Source organism: Schistocerca americana, chromosome 6 (genome assembly GCF_021461395.2).
Source record: "Schistocerca americana isolate TAMUIC-IGC-003095 chromosome 6, iqSchAmer2.1, whole genome shotgun sequence".
Lineage (NCBI taxonomy): Eukaryota > Metazoa > Arthropoda > Insecta > Orthoptera > Acrididae > Schistocerca > Schistocerca americana.
The window spans coordinates 407,825,747-407,842,096 of NC_060124.1; the positions used below are offsets into that span (position 1 = coordinate 407,825,747).

Sequence of the window (16,350 nt, forward strand, 5' to 3'; positions counted from 1 at the left end):
ATGACGACGGCCGTGGAGAAGCTCCGCAGGCGAAGGGCCGTCGCGTGGCGTGGTCCGGTACGACGACAGGAACGTGATGAGGGCCTGCTGACGATAGTGCGTAGCACGAAGGCGGTCCATATGATCCTTGAATGTGCGTACAAAACGTTCCGCTGCACCATTCGATTGAGGGTGGAACGGCGGAGTAAGAACATGGCGAATGCCATTGGCAGAACAAAAACTTTCAAATTCAGCAGAGGTAAATTGTGGACCATTGTCAGACACTAAAACTTCTGGAAGACCCTCAATACAAAAAATTGAAGTCAACGCCTGTATAGTTTGGGCAGACGTTGTAGACTGCATGGGCACAACAAACGGAAAATTACTAAATGCATCTATCACGATGAGCCAACGAGAATTCCAATATGGACCAGCGAAATCAATATGTACTCGCTGCCAGGGACCGGCAGGGCGTGCCCACTCAAAATAGCGTTGAGGCGGAGCTGCTTGGTGTTCGGCACACGTCGAACAATCTGTAGACATCTGCGTAATCTGCTTATCAATGCCGATCCATGTACAATGACGGCGGGCAAGCTGCTTGGTGCGGACCACTCCCCAATGACCTTGATGCAACAAGTCGAGGACCTTGGATTGGAGCACTTGGGGAACCACTACACGAAGCTGGTCATTCTCGGTGCGTAACAGCAAAACTCCGTGCGAAACAGACAACAGATGACGTTGCGGATAATAGCGACGAACCACAGGATCCGATATGTCCTTTGCCTTGGACGGCCAACCACGGTGAACAAAACGTAATAGTAAACTCAGATGAGGATCCGTAGCTGTCTCACGTGCCACCTGACGATAATCAATCGGAAAATCCCGGAGGGATTGATGCTCATCGGCGTCAATCTGATGGCAAGAGTCGTCAGAGGAATCGAAGACATCAGCCGCAGCAATCGGCAATCTAGAAAGCGCGTCAGCGTTTGCATGCTGAGCTGTAGGGCGATACAGTATCTCATACTGGTATTGTGATAACAAAAGAGCCCAACGTTGTAGTCTCTGAGCTGTCCGCTGAGGAACTGGTTTAGACGGATGAAACAGTGACGTCAGGGGCTTGTGATCTGTTACTAAATAGAATGGTCTACCATAGAGGTAGTGATGGAAATTTGTGACACCGAACACAATAGCCAACGCTTCCTTGTCCAATTGGCTATAATTACACTGAGCTTTGTTTAGCAATTTAGATGCGAACGCAATAGGACGTTCGGTGTTACCGACTCGGTGAGACAACACAGCACCGAGGCCGAAAGAAGAGGCATCACAAGCTAACACCAGAGGCTTGTTAGGGTCGTAATGGACCAGACAACGATCATTCAATAAAGCCTCTTTAAGCTGCTGAAAGGCTGATTGGCAATCAGCTGACCACACAAACGGAACATTCTTACGGCGGAGACGATGCAACGGTGCAGCAATCTGTGATGCATTAGGTATAAACCTAATATAATATGTCAATTTGCCAAGAACTGCTTGCAATTCATGCAGATTGCGAGGGGCGGGCAAATCACGAATAGCTGCTAAATGTGACTGGGAGGGATGAATGCCTTGAGCATTAATAACATGTCCCAGATACTCCATCTCCGTAAGGAAAAATGAACATTTATCGATGTTGCAACGTAGGCCTGCCTGAGACAACACCGTAAACAAACACTCCAAATTACGGAAATGTTCAGCAGGCGTCCGACCGGACACAACAATATCGTCTAAATAGTTGCAACACGATGGCACATTAGCCAGAAGTTGTGACAAAAAACGCTGAAAAACAGCTGGAGCTGACGCACAACCAAAAGGCAAACGCAGAAAACGGAACAACCCCAACGACGTGTTTATGACAAAATACTGTTGTGATTGCTCGTCGAGGGGCAATTGCAAATATGCTTCACGGAGATCAATTTTGGAAAAGAAACGAGCTTCCCCTAACTTATCCATCAGCTCGTCCGGTCTAGGCAAAGGAAAAGAATCAATGACAGTCTGAGGATTAACTGTCGACTTAAAATCAGCACACAAACGTAACTTGCCAGACGGTTTCTTTATCATAACTAAGGGAGAAGCCCACTGGCTCGCTGAAACGGGTTGAATAACACCGTTGTTTTGCCAACGACGAAGTTCATCTGCTACAGGTGCCCGGAGGGCGTGAGGCACTGGACGAGCACGAAAAAATCGAGGCTGAGCATTATCTTTTAACGTGATATGAGCGGCAAAGTTCGCAGCACAACCTAGTTCGTCTTTAAATATGTTAATGTATTGCTTACACAAATCGGTTATGCTGTCTTGAGGAACAACAACAGAATTAATTTGCAACACATTGTCTTGGATAGACAGGCCAAACAAGTCAAAACAGTCTAATCCGAAAATGTTTACACTGTCTGTAGCGCGGAGCACTGTGAATGAAACTGTTTTTGTATTGCCACGGAATGTGGCTGGCACGCTACATACACCTAACACAGGAATTTGTTCTCCACTATAAGTAGCCAAAGAATGTTTTGCCGCCGAAAGTTTAGGGCGGCCGATAGCCGCATACGTAGCACTATTTATGAGAGTCACAGACGCACCAGTGTCTAATTGAAAATTGAAGGTCTTATCCTGGACGCGTAGCTTCACAAATAGTTTATTACACTGTCTCTGGATCGGTGCAGTGGGGGCGGAAGACACAAAATCAGAGCGTTTAGCGCGTGTTCGCTGCTTACGACAACTCGTGGGTTGGGCGGGTGGAACAACAACTCCCGCTTCACTCGCAGTCTGTACATTACTTTTTACAGCGTTTGAATTACGCCTGAGTCGCATAGCAGAGGGCTGGGTGGGTGGCTTATTGCGAACAAGTTTATGACCCACACGAACCGTGGAAGAGCCTTTAAACGCGACCTTCTGGGCGGGCTGGCTTTGAAGAACATGAATATCCATGGGCTGGGCAGCACTAGAATTGTTCTTGCGTTTACGCAAACAAACAGTCTGGATGTGTCCTTTCCTTTGACAAAAGTGACAAACCGCGTTTCTCAACGGGCAACGTTCACGAGGATGAGCAAGAACACACTTAGGGCAAGACTTAACTCTATCATTTTGCACACGCGGCTGACGAATGTGTTTAACATGACGCGGCCGGCTAGTGTTTACAGTCTGACTCTGCCGGTGGGGCCGCGGGCGTGACATAACTTGCTTAGCACAGGCAATTTGAGAAATACATGGCTGATCTAACTCACACTCAGCATAGTCAAAAGTATCTTGGGCTTCAATGATGTTCATCACAGTCTCTAATGACGGGTCAGGCAACTTTAAGATAGCAGCACGAATACGAGAATCTGCAACGTTTTGAGTAATAGCGTCTCGTAACATGACATCACTGTAGGAAGCTCCACACACACAATTAAATCGGCACTGACGGGTGAGGCCCCGTAAATCTGTTAACCACTGCTTATTAGATTGATGTGGCAGTTTCTTCAATCTGAAGAACTTGAATCTGGCTGCTGCCACATGAACTCGCGACTCGAAATACTCAGCAAGCTTGTTAACAACAACGTCATAGTCTAAAGCTTCTGGCTTGGATTCCGGGAACAACTTACAAAGTAGTCGATAGACTTCCACGCCTGCAGTGGAAATTAAATAAAGCTGCCGCTCAGTACCCGTGATTTTGTAGACTGTCATGTGCGCCTGCAACTGCGCGAAATATTCTCGCCATTCTTCTCTTGATGCATCAAAACCACGGAAAGGTGGTGCTGCCTGTGCTTGTTCCTTTTGTGTTGGAGGATTAGCCGCTTGTTTGGCGATTGCTTCCACCAAACTTTGTATTTGCTGACTCTGTAACAAGATCAACTGTTGTAATTCGGCAGACATAGTGAACACAAATTAAACCAGCCCCCAAAATTTTAGCGCTATAATTAGTATAACCAGAAACAAGTTGAACCAGCCCTGCACACGAGTTCGGAAGCCCTCGTCGCCAGTTTTGTGGCGGCGTTCGTAGCGACAAGCAATTCGCTGTAGAAACGGCTTACGAAGTCACCGCCACACTTTTAATAGCGGGCCGACCGGTCCGCTGGAACAGTGAACAGAAAGATGAAAACCCAAACACTCTGATTAAATAAAAGTCGGTACTTATCTTTATTAACGAAGATACAGAAACACAGTAGTGAACTCCGTGTCTACAGAAATCTGTCTAGTTCGAGTCGGAGCGGCTAGGTCAGCGTCGGCTGACGACAAACAACAACTCTGCTGCGATGAACACACAACTGACTAGCAAGTACACAATTCGGTGGCGAGTATACAACTGAGCGGCGAATACAGAACTGTCCTAGCGCTCGCGACTCCAGCGCTTAAGAAACCAGAAGCCAGCGGTGGCGCGCGCAGACTTGCGCCGATTTCCTGTCTCGCTGGCGCTGCTTATGCGGACGGCGTCCGGACTTTGATGCTGCCAACCTTTTTGGCAGCGGGCTCGGGTGGCATTACTGGCTAGGATATAACACTTTCATTGGTTATTCAACTTTTCCCCATGTTCACCTCCTTCTTGGCAGTCCCCTCTCTGCGGACTAATCACAGACGCCAACCCTAGTCCAGAGGTATTTACGGTACACTGTATGCACTGTAGCGTGTGTGTGTGTGTGTGTGGGCTCGATGTGGATGGTTGTTCAAGTCTGGATGACACAGGTCGGCGTCCGTCGATCGCGACAACTCCGATCTGTAACTACTAAAAAAAAATCTTCGCTTTGTCTGTTTGGTTTCAGATACCATCTCCCTTTAACAGATATCTGCGTATCGATGGAGCAGCACGCCGAAATGTATGAGCGGCTCCTCGCTTATAAGTGAAGCAATGGTGTTCGAAGGATGTCTGTCTTCTTTACTGCTACACACAGCGACTGCACCACTCGGCACCGCAACGACTCCTTTTATCTGACAATAAACCAAATATCCTTCGCGTGTTCGCGACGGGCTTATAAGCTTAGGCGAAACTGGATAACAGTAGCTTTTATGCCCGGTTTGCAAATGAATGTTCAAACGTAGATGAAATGATATCTCTAATAATAAGTTCCATCATTCAATCCGATGCCACATTATAGTCTTGCGAGGATGTTGACTTGTGAAGATTATAGCGTCGTTAATGTTACGTTACGGTGCTGATTCAACAACTCCTACATCGAAAATCCAGAGATAACGTATTCTCTAAATAATGTACAGAGAGCGTCGTAATAAAATGTTCCATTACTGTTCGCTGTTAATAATGTCACTCAATCACCTTTAGCTTCGGCCTTCTATCAAGAAAATAATATTTCACAGTTACACAATAAAGTTCAATTAAACGATGTAAACGACACAAAGTACTAAAGTTATAACTGAGATTACTGAACTTCTGAATTATCTAACCACTGCACTGGACAGCACACCAATCTGTCATTCAAGGAACTGAAGCTACGAGTTACATTAGCAGTTCTGACACTAACTACAGCTTCCGACAACACAGTGTAGCTACTTCATGATTGCGTGTATATGTTTCCTACTGAAGTCTATTTGTAGAGTTTATGTCGGCGTTTGGTGTATTGCTGTGTCCTTCAATGTTCGTGACGATCACAGATCACGACGACTAAGTCCCAGAATTGATTAAGTATCAGACGAGCTACTTTTCCCTCGCTTATTATATGTGTTCCGTTGTCTGGCTAAACGGTAAATGTTCTATCATTTTTCTTCAGAACTTTGACTAATACGTCAAGACGATACTCGAAAAACTTCAAAATTCCAGATCGGTCTGAAACAACCTAGTATCCGTCAATAAGCGTGCTTCTATCGTGACGTCTACAAGAGAGCGAATTAACTTCTCCATAGAAGTTTTTCATTGTAGTCGCAGCGAACTTGCACCTCGATGCGGCTACAACTCTTTTCTTAGATAAATGTTATCTCTGATCAATCTAGTCTGGGTTTTAATCTTCGTAAAGCATATGTTTTGAATTCTTTATTTAGAGTTTCATGCTTTGTAGATTAAGTGATCATCTGATAGTCTTTCATTTAGTTCTTTCCGTGGAATAGATGTTGTTAGTTCCCTAGTGTTTCTATAGGTCAAACTTTCAATAGTGTTAATATTTTGTAGGTACTGTCAAGATTAGGATAACTAATTTTTATATCTTTTGCTGTCAGAAGGGATGTCATTATGGGCTCTATATTTGGGGTGTTATAGCATATACTGTTTATGCTGTAGACATCGCTTAAAAACCGATTTTTCCAAATTCCACCGCTAGGGGATGAAATAGGGGCCGCAATGTTGTTCGAAAATATATCACTATTAAAGCAATTTTGAAGCTATAACTACGAAAACTGGTATTTGATTTCTTAAACAAATGTTTGTTTCAGCATTTTTGTAAATTTAACTCCTACGGAGGTGATACTGTGGATGAAGACAGCATTTGTGCATGTAAATCATTATTAAACTACTACTAAAGCATTCTAAAGCTACAGCTATGAAAATTCGTATATAACTTCTCAGTTAGGCACAAAAAGTATGTTTCAGTGTGTTTATAAATTTACCCCCCGAAGTAGTGAATCTGGGCTTGAAAACTATTAAGAAAATATTTCATTGTGAATTCATTTTTAAAGATAAATCCATGTAAATTAATGTCTGTTTCTCACTCACAAATAAATGACATATGTGTTCAACATTTCTGGAAATTCAACCGCTAAGAGGTGTAATAGTGGATGAAAGATTTCTTTGAAGGTAAATCATTATCAGAGAACTACTAAATCAATAATTTTATTCTTGAATTATTCCATTTGGTCCGTATTTGCATACAAACAGAGCAATATGGGAGCTGTGAGTCCGCCTTGATGGAAAACACTTTCATTATTTATTTATTTACTCCCCAAACTAGTTTCAGCGACAAATATCGCTAGCATCAGTGGGTTCTTTAAATGTAAAACATTCGGGAAATCGCATTATTATAAAGCACTGTGAAACATTAGTACATGTGCACTGTTAGTTCTTTCAATATTGTTTTTGTGAATACTTTCATTATACCTTATTCATTGAACATTACAGCATGGTTTTAAGTATTTTGTCGCTGTTTGCGGCATATTTTCTTTGTTTTTCTGTTGCCGTTTTTCTCGGCATACATCATGTCATCTGAAACTGTATGAGCGGCTGTCACAAAACAAGTACAGAGACTGCGGTAGTGTTGTGGGCACAGTTTTGGTATGTAATAGGCTGTTACTTAGTTTCTCGTGTACTCACGTTCGTTGGGCGGCTTGCAGCTACTTTTGTACACAGAAAAACGTAACGTCCGCACATCATTCATAATCCAGAAAAATTGCAACATCCTGCTGTTTGCATGTGTTGTGACATATGTATCGCATGTTGCGAGAAGGCTATGAAAATTTTAGCGGGAGTTCTGACAACTTCTGTTCCTCATTTATGTCTCTGTGTATGATGGGGCAGTGGTTCTTCTGCGTGTGTGTGCTTTCTGTTCTGCGCCTTGGATCGGTTTGCTCAGAGCTTGTTGTTGCAAAGTGTTGTGTTTTTGTTTATTAGTGTTACCACTTTCACTATGGTCTTTTGTATGTAATAATGTTCTTCTATTGTTAGCTGTCGGTATAAACTGTTGCTGTGTTTGTGGATCAACTTCTATGTTAGTGGGGTTTTAGTTTATGTTCATCACACACACACACACACACACACACACACACACACACACCTTCACACCGAAACAGACAAAAAGAATGACACAAAGGGATACTAAAGCTCCACTCTTAACGACCCTCCCAAAGGACCACAAGTCTCTTATACAAGTCAGACCAGTGGTGGACCTCAGAAAAGCCCCTTCTTATTTACTAGGGAGACACATGCACACATTCCTACCGAAAACATACACATACACATACAACAATAGCCTCAGAAACATTGGAGACATAACAAAGAAAATTAAGAACATCAACATCCCCCCAAGAGCAAAACTGGTATATTTTGACATTAAATCTTTGTACACATACGTACCCACAGAAGAAACTATAAACATTACTGAACAACAGCTAAAATGCAAGAATATTACGGTATATTAATAATTTTTACTTATGGACCGTCTGACAGCAACTGAATAAAACACAATTTTAGTGCCATACGCGTTTCGCCTTTATTTTCTGCAAGGCATCATCAGTGGCCTGGAATATGTACATATGTTAGCTATTTTATTTACATTTTTTTCATTGTGCCTATAGGTTATAAACAGTTCTGGTGGTTGGTATTTCCTATTAAGTAGTAACGTTTTGAACTGTACTTACAGGTTGCGTGGACAATTTCCTACATATTACGCTCCTGTTGCATTTTTGGTGTTGTTCTTCTTCTTATGAACGCCAATTTGCGGTTTTTTTCCCCATTCCACAACACTATGCACTGAACGCTTGTTTTAAAGCAACGTTTTGGTTTCTGTTGCCGACTGTCAAATGTTTTTGCCAAAGATCGAATGTTATTGTCAAACTTATGAGTGTAACTATTGAAGTATCTGTGGTCTGTTCGTGTATGCATTTGTGTGTGCGTTTGTGTGTGTGTGTGTGTGTGTGTGTGTGTGTGTGTGTGTGTGTGTGTGTGTGTGTGTGTGTTTTTTAGTGTGATATATATTTTTTGTGCTGTGTGTGTATGTGTGTGTGTGTGTGTCTCCAGATGATGTGGGGAAGAGTTTTCTTTTTTTTATTATTATTTTTTGTTTTATGTTATCATTTCCTTTACTAAGTGTAGTATGGAGCCTGTGCTGATGTGTGTTTGTTCATTTATCACATGTTTGTTTTCTGCTATGGCTTTCTGGATGTGGAAGTTTTCTTGCATTTGTATGTTTGTCATGGTTGCTTATTCTCATTATTTTCATTTCTTGTTCCATGTTTGTAGGATGATGGTTGTAGTGTTTTAAATGCTCTGCAAATGTGGAATGGTTTGTTTCACACTTCCAACGTCTGATATGTTCTTTGTATCGTGTTTGAAAATTCCTGCATGTCATGCCTACGTATACTGCATCACAGCTTTGACATTCAAGTTTACATATTCCTGATTGTTGGAATTTGTCTCTCTTGGTAGCTGGCTGGCTTAGGTGTGATTGAAGGGTTTGCCCAGGCTTATATGCTATTTTGAAGCTCTGTCTCTTTAGGATGTTTGCAACTCTGTGTGTTAGTTTATGTGTGTAGGTTATGGTGTACCATCTGGTTCTTTTCTGTGTGGTGTTGTCATTGTGTGTGTTTGTTGAGTGTGTTTGTAAGTTTTCAGCTTGTGCGTTCTTTTGTATTGTGGAACTGTTGTGTTTGTTTTTTATTTGTGTTTTTATTTTTTGATTGAGCTTGTGTACCACATGTGTGTCATACCCGTTGTTCCTAGCTATTTGTGTGATTGTACTCATTTCTTGTTCATAGTTTCTCTTGCTGAGTGGGATTCTGTTTAATCTATGTAACATGTGTCTTAGTGCTGCAAGTTTCTGGCTGTGGGTGTGGTTGGATGTGGAATGTATTATTGTGTCTGTGGCTGTTGGTTTTCTAAAGATGTTAAATGTATGTTTACCATTTTCTTTTTTAATTGTAATGTCAAGAAAATTTATTTGATTTTCTTTTTCTTTTTCAAGTGTGAATGTTATGTTCTGATGAGCTTTGTTTATTTCTGAATGGAGTTCATCTATTTTTTCACTTGGCTCGTCTACCAGACAAATAATGTCATCCACGTATCTGTACCAATATATGATCTTGAAACTTTCATTTGTGGTTATCTTATCAAATATCTGATTTTCTAGGTGACTGATGAAAATGTTTGCTAGTGTTCCTGATATTGGGGATCCCATGGGCAGTCCATCAGTTTGTAGATAATATTCTTTCTCAAACTGAAAGTAGTTTTGTTCAGTTGTCGGTCTGAGCATATCTGTTATTTCTTTTATTGCATCTGTGGTGAGGTTGCTGTGGGATGAGAGATTTTGTTCTATGATTTCTATTGTTTCTGTGATAGGGATGGAGGTATACATATTTTCTATATCGAATGAAATCAGTGATGCTGTGTGTGGTACCTGTATGTTCTGTATGTTTTCTATTAGGTTTCCTGTGTTTATCACTGTTCTGTTGTTTCTACTTTATAGTGTTTTGTAACTAGCTTTTGGAGGTGTTTGGCTATGTGGTATGTTGGGGCTTTCTTCAAGTTGATAACAGCTCTCATTGGCATTCCGTCTTTATATACTTTCGGTTGACTGCGGAGTGTCGGTGCTTGTGGGTTTTTCTGTGTTAAATAGTATTTCTGTTTGTCTGTGACTGTGTGTTCAACGTTTTTCAGTGTTCGTTTCACATTTGCCTGGAATCGTGTAGTTGGATCTGACTTCAGTTTTTGTATGGCGTTGGTGTTTATGTATTCCTTGGTTTTTGTGATGTATTGCTCTTTATCCATGAGTACTGTTACATTTCCCTTGTCTGCTCTTGTTATTAATACGTCATTGTCTGTTAACTTTTGTTTTAACCTTTTCATAGTAGCTGCTTCTGTTTGGTTGTTCTTATTGTGTGTCTGCTGTGTTTGTTTTATTATGCCTTTTATTTCTTCTTTTACTAGTTCTCTTGTCAGTCCTATGTTTATTTCACAATTATTTTGTTGTTCTTCACGTGTAAGGATGTGTTCGGTTTCTACTATGAGATTTTCTATGGATTGATTGTTCGCTTTGCTATTGGTGCAGTGTTTCAAACCTTTTTCCAAGAGCATTTTTTCGTTTTCGTGTAGTTCTGTCTCTGTTAGGTTAACTAATCGTGGATGGAATGTGTGTTGGTGTTCATGTGGTTTCACATTTAAAATGTAAATGTGTTTTTGCGTCTTTTTTACTGTTAGTTTCATTATCTTGTGTTTATGTTTGTTTTGTAAATGTTTCATTGCTGTGTATGTGTTGTGTTCAGTTTTTTCTACTAGTGCCATGAAAACTGCGGCGTTTCCTACGTTTTTAGCCAATTCTAGATGAGTCTCATAGAGCATCATGTTTAGGTGCTGTTTTTTCGAATAGAGCATCTTAATTTCATGTAGTAACCAATATTGTTCTGCAAATGATTTCGACTTTTGTGCCACTGTAGAACTGTTTTTAACCTTTACATTAATGTAACTTGGAATTAAATCGTTCTTTTTGCATGTTTTGTTGAATTTTATATGCTGTATCGTCGTATGGAGTCTCAGATGTATTTTCTTGAACCTATTGTACACGTTGACAGGGAATGCTTGACAAAGCTATATTGACATCTTCAACGTTTATAGTCCTGTCTTCCTCAGTTGCGTGTAATATTACGGTATATTAATAATTTTTACTTATGGACCATCTGACAGCAACTGAATAAAACACAATTTTAGTGCCATACGCGTTTCGCCTTTATTTTCTGCAAGGTATCATCAGTGGCCTGGAATATGTACATATGTTAGCTATTTTATTTACATTTTTGTCATTGTGCCTATAGGTTATAAACAGTTCTGGTGGTTGGTATTTCCTATTAAGTAGTAATGTTTTGAACTGTACTTACAGGTTGCGTGGACAATTTCCTACATATTATGCTCCTGTTGCATTTTTGGTGTTGTTCTTCTTCTTATGAACGCCAATTTGCGGTTTTTTTTTCCCCATTGCACTGAACGCTTGTTTTAAAGCAATGTTTTGGTTTCTGTTGCCGACTTAATAGGAAATACCAACCACCAGAACTGTTTATAACCTATAGGCACAATGACAAAAATGTAAATAAAATAGCTAACATATGTACATTTTCCAGGCCACTGATGATGCCTTGCAGAAAATAAAGGGAAACGCGTATGGCACTAAAATTGTGTTTTATTCAGTTGCTGTCAGACGGTCCATAAGTAAAAATTATTAATATACCGTAATATTACACACAATTGAGGAAGACAGGACTATAAAAGTTGAAAATGCAAGAAATTCCCAGACATACAAACAAATGAAATCTCATCCAATCACAGAGCAAAACCACATCACTTCTAATAGTAACTTCTACTTGCAACAAGGGGGGCTACCCATGTGGTATCGCATCAGTGGAACATCAGCCAACTTTTTCTTGGATCATATAGAGAACACAGTATTCAACAACAGAGTAAAACAAGAAGGATGCAGAATAATTTACTGGTACTGATATTTGGATGGCAGAATCTGTCTTGTAGATGAAGCACAAAATAGGATAGAAGAGCTACAGAGTAATATCTACTCCCACAAATCCGCTCCACAATGGAAAAAGGAGAAAGAAGAAGCACACAAGAAACTAAATTTCCTGGGTCTTACAATTACAAGAAACAACCACCAACATGAATTTTCCAGCCACAGAAAACTCACATCCACAAGCACTGTTATCCATAGCTCATCCAACCACCCGACAGTGCATAAATATGCCACTTTCACTCACATGCTTCACACGATGAACAGAACACATATTAAACCAGAAAACTGCACACAGGAATTAAATGTAATCAAACAAGTTGTTATTTAAAACGACTTCAAAACAAACATCATAAACAGGTTCAACAGTGAGATAAAAATGAAACACAAAAATAATGGCCACCCACTCAAGAGCACAACCAAACATCTGAAAACCCAGAGGCAGAACGTACAGACAACAAAGCAGACCACGCTACATCAGGAAGAAGAAACAGATGGTGCACACTAACATACAATAATAAAATACTACGTAGAATTGAAAACATCTTGAAAAGGAAGGGATCCCAATAACATTCAGAACAGACAACACAGTTCAAAAAAGGCTAAGAACAGAAAAAAGAACTTCAGACAAATCCAGCAGTGCTGGAATATACCAGCTGACATGTAACACATGTCAGGCTCAATAAATAGGACAAACAAGCACGAATTTATGAACGAGGTACGCAGAGCCCACGAGAGCTCTAAGGAGTGACACCACACATTCCACTTCCGCGGAACACCTAATGAAAAAAAACCATAACCCCAATGATATCGAAAGTGATCAATACATCCTGAAACACAGCAACAATATTTACTGATAACTAACAACAGAAGAAAATTACTACACACAAAAGGTTGTAGTGGAAGGGAAGAACGTAATAAACGAAAACACAACACAGAACAGACAGGACACACACGCAAAAGAACCACTCCCCCATCACAGAAGTCATCAGAACTCCCGCTACAATTTTCATAGCCTTCTCGCAACATGAGATATATTTGTGTAACACACACGAACAGCAAGATGTTGTAATTTTTTGGATTACGAATGAAATGCGAAAGTTACGTTTTTCTGCGTATAAAAGCAGCTGAAAGCCGTCCAACGATTGAGAGTACACACGAAACTAAGTAACAGCATAGTACACATAGTACACATCAAAACTGTATCCGTAACACTACTGCTATCCCAATTTTATGACGCTGTTATGCGTAAGTTGACGGTTTCGTATCTGTTTACTAATAGCCGCGCAGACAGTTGCAAATAACATGATATATGCCGAGAAAAACGGAAACAGAAAAACACAGAAAATATGCCGCAAACAGCGACAACAACCTCAAGAATATGCTGTAATGTATACTATCTCATCAAAAATATCCGGACATCCCTATGTACTGCGAAATTGACCATCATATGTCGCGACAGGCTTCCCCACCTATATAAAAGGAGGCGGGGTGTACCGTGTTGTCGGGATGGAAGCAGTAAGAGCAGAATGAGTCGGTCCGGAGAGCTCAGTTACTTGAAACGTGTACTTGTCCTTGGATTTCACCTGAGTAACGAATCACAAGGACATTCTAAAGTCGACTGCTGTAGATGTCACTGTAAAGTGGAAACATGAGGGAGCAACCACAGCGCAAGGAAGACCAGACAGACTTCAAGTACTGACGAACAGGGCCGACGAGCATCGTGGAGGGAGTATGTAAAAAAAAAAAAAAATCGCGTGAAATCAGCGGAAGGAATCACTAGTAAGTTCCCAACTGCTGACAGCAGTCCACCTAGAGCCCTATTTTGTCGTGTAGTAATGATAGAGCTACTCCTCATAAGCCATGTATTTCTCGTCAGGGCTGAGAGACATTTGAGGTGGTGTAAGCACCACTGGGTATCGGATGACAGGAAACGAGTGATTTCAAGTGATGTATCACGATATACTGTGGCAAACCGGCGGAAGGCTGTGCGTTTGGCAGATGCCATAAGAACGTTGTGTGCCACGATGTATAGTGCCAAAGGTGGAGTTTGAAAGAGATGATGTTACGGTAAGGGGCTGTTCTCCGTGGTCAGCGTGTGGCTCCCTTATAGAGCTTAAGAAAATACTAAGTGCAAAACCACATTTTATAACCTTGTGTTCTGCGTATAGCAGAGGAACAGTTCGGAGACTATGATTGTCTGTATGAACGTGACAATGCACACTCTCATAAAGCGGCATGTTTGAGGCGATAGCTTGTGGGCAATAAGATTTTTGAAATGGACTGGCCTCCCCAGAATCTCCTCAGAATCCGGACCTGATCCAAATGGAACGCCTTTGGAACTTTGCTCCATTGTGGTTGGCTGCTTGATTCGGAAGAGGAGGCCAAACAGCGAGGTCACCAGTTCCATCGGATTAGGGAAGGATGGGGAAGGAAGTCGGCAGTGCCCTTTCAAAGGATCATCCCGGCATTTGATTGAAGCGATTTAGGGAAATCACGGAAAACCTAAATCAGGATGGCCGGACGCGGGTTTCGAACGTCGTCCTCCCGAATGCGAGTCCAGTGTGCTAACCAGACATTCAGACACCGCACTGAAAGTGTCTCCAGCAGAGTACAAGCCGTCATAAGCGTGATGGGTGGACACACCCCACATTAATATCCGGATACTTTTGATCAGATAGTATATAATGAGTAAGGTATGATGAAAGTATTCACGGAAAACAATATTTAAAAAACAAACTGTACACATGTAATAATGCGTTACGGTGCTTTATTACAATGCTATTTTCTACATGTTTTAGATTTAAAGGATCCACTGACGATGGTGATATTTGTCGCTGAAACTAGATTGGGGAATAAATAAATAAAAAACAAAAGTGTTTTGCATGAAGCTGGCCTCAAAAATCGCATATTACTGCATTATTAAATCATTTTGAAAGCTAAATCTATGAAAAGTGGTATCTGACTTCCCACTTAGAAATTAAAATATACATCTTCCAGTTCTTTTTTTAATTCCACCCTCAAGGGAGTGAACTAGCTGATAAAAATTTTTAAGAAAATACTTCGGTTTATTAAAAAACTTTTAAGGCTAAATGTAGAAAAACTGGTAATTCATTTCTTGGTTAGAAATAAATGAATGTGTTAGGGGATGAAGTTTCTATGGAAATATCACCATAAGAACCCAAAAGCCACGGTTAACAAAAACTTCTGACTGCAGCTACCAGAATCGCTTTTTGGTCAGAAGTACATTCGGAAAAGACCATGCGTATAGGGCCTTAATTAAAATTAATTGTTTAAAAGGGTATTACAATTTGTGAATAACATAAAAATTCCAATAAAGAAAAGAAGAATCTGTGCAGACCAGAGAGGCTACACTAGCGAAGCTGCGGGCGCTGAGTTAGTAAGAGTATAAGACAATGACACGGTGCAATTAGGATGTAAGTACTAAAACAATCAAACAAAATTGTTATTTGTTATAATTCTGCAGCAAGTAGCAAAGCATATTTTCCTGCAAATAACCTGAAGATGGCTACAGATCTCAAAAAGGCCTGTTGGTACTGTACAGGCTGCAGCAATAAAACCACATCAGTTATGGCAGCATTATGGTTCAATACCATTGTTACAATGTTACTAAAAGACGAGTAAAAGACTTCACTACGTGCTTGACTGGGACTCGTGAGCAGAAAAGGTACACCGCAGTTTCATGTGTGTATGCAAATACTCTCAGCCAGATAGTGTGTAAGCTACAACTAGAAGCAAATAAAATAATAAAAATAAAAATACGGAAATGGTTCATCTATGGACCCACATACGCTACAGCTTGCCGCTCAGTTTCTAACAGCCAGCGCTCAAGATTGAATTTCAAGAATGCTGTGCAAGCAAAGCGTATAGATATCAAATAACCATCGGTTGCAATTTTGCAAGTCATAAGCATCGACGCCTTGAAGAATCCTAACAAGTGGCCAAAGTAGTCTCGGAAGTGTGGAATTCCCAATCTTCCTAAAGCTATGGATCTCCAGTCGGGGGGGGGGGGGGGGGGGGGGGGGGGGATGCCATTCTAAGAACAGTTGAATGGGTCAAATGCACAGTTATAAATGCGCGTAAAAAGCAGATTTCTTGGATGCGTAACTATACGTTTTATTCACAGTGTTACGTTGTGGGAATATCATTGCTTGTAGGATACGTAATCGAATCACGTTGACAG

The 16,350-nt window shown here is 40.9% G+C and overlaps 1 protein-coding gene across 1 annotated transcript in view; it reads right to left on the reverse strand.

Annotated features, from left to right (window-relative positions):
• Window positions 1–16,350, reverse strand: part of LOC124620175 (proline-rich protein 2-like) — a 111,688-nt gene that overhangs the window by 18,828 nt on the left and 76,510 nt on the right. The window lies entirely within an intron of this gene.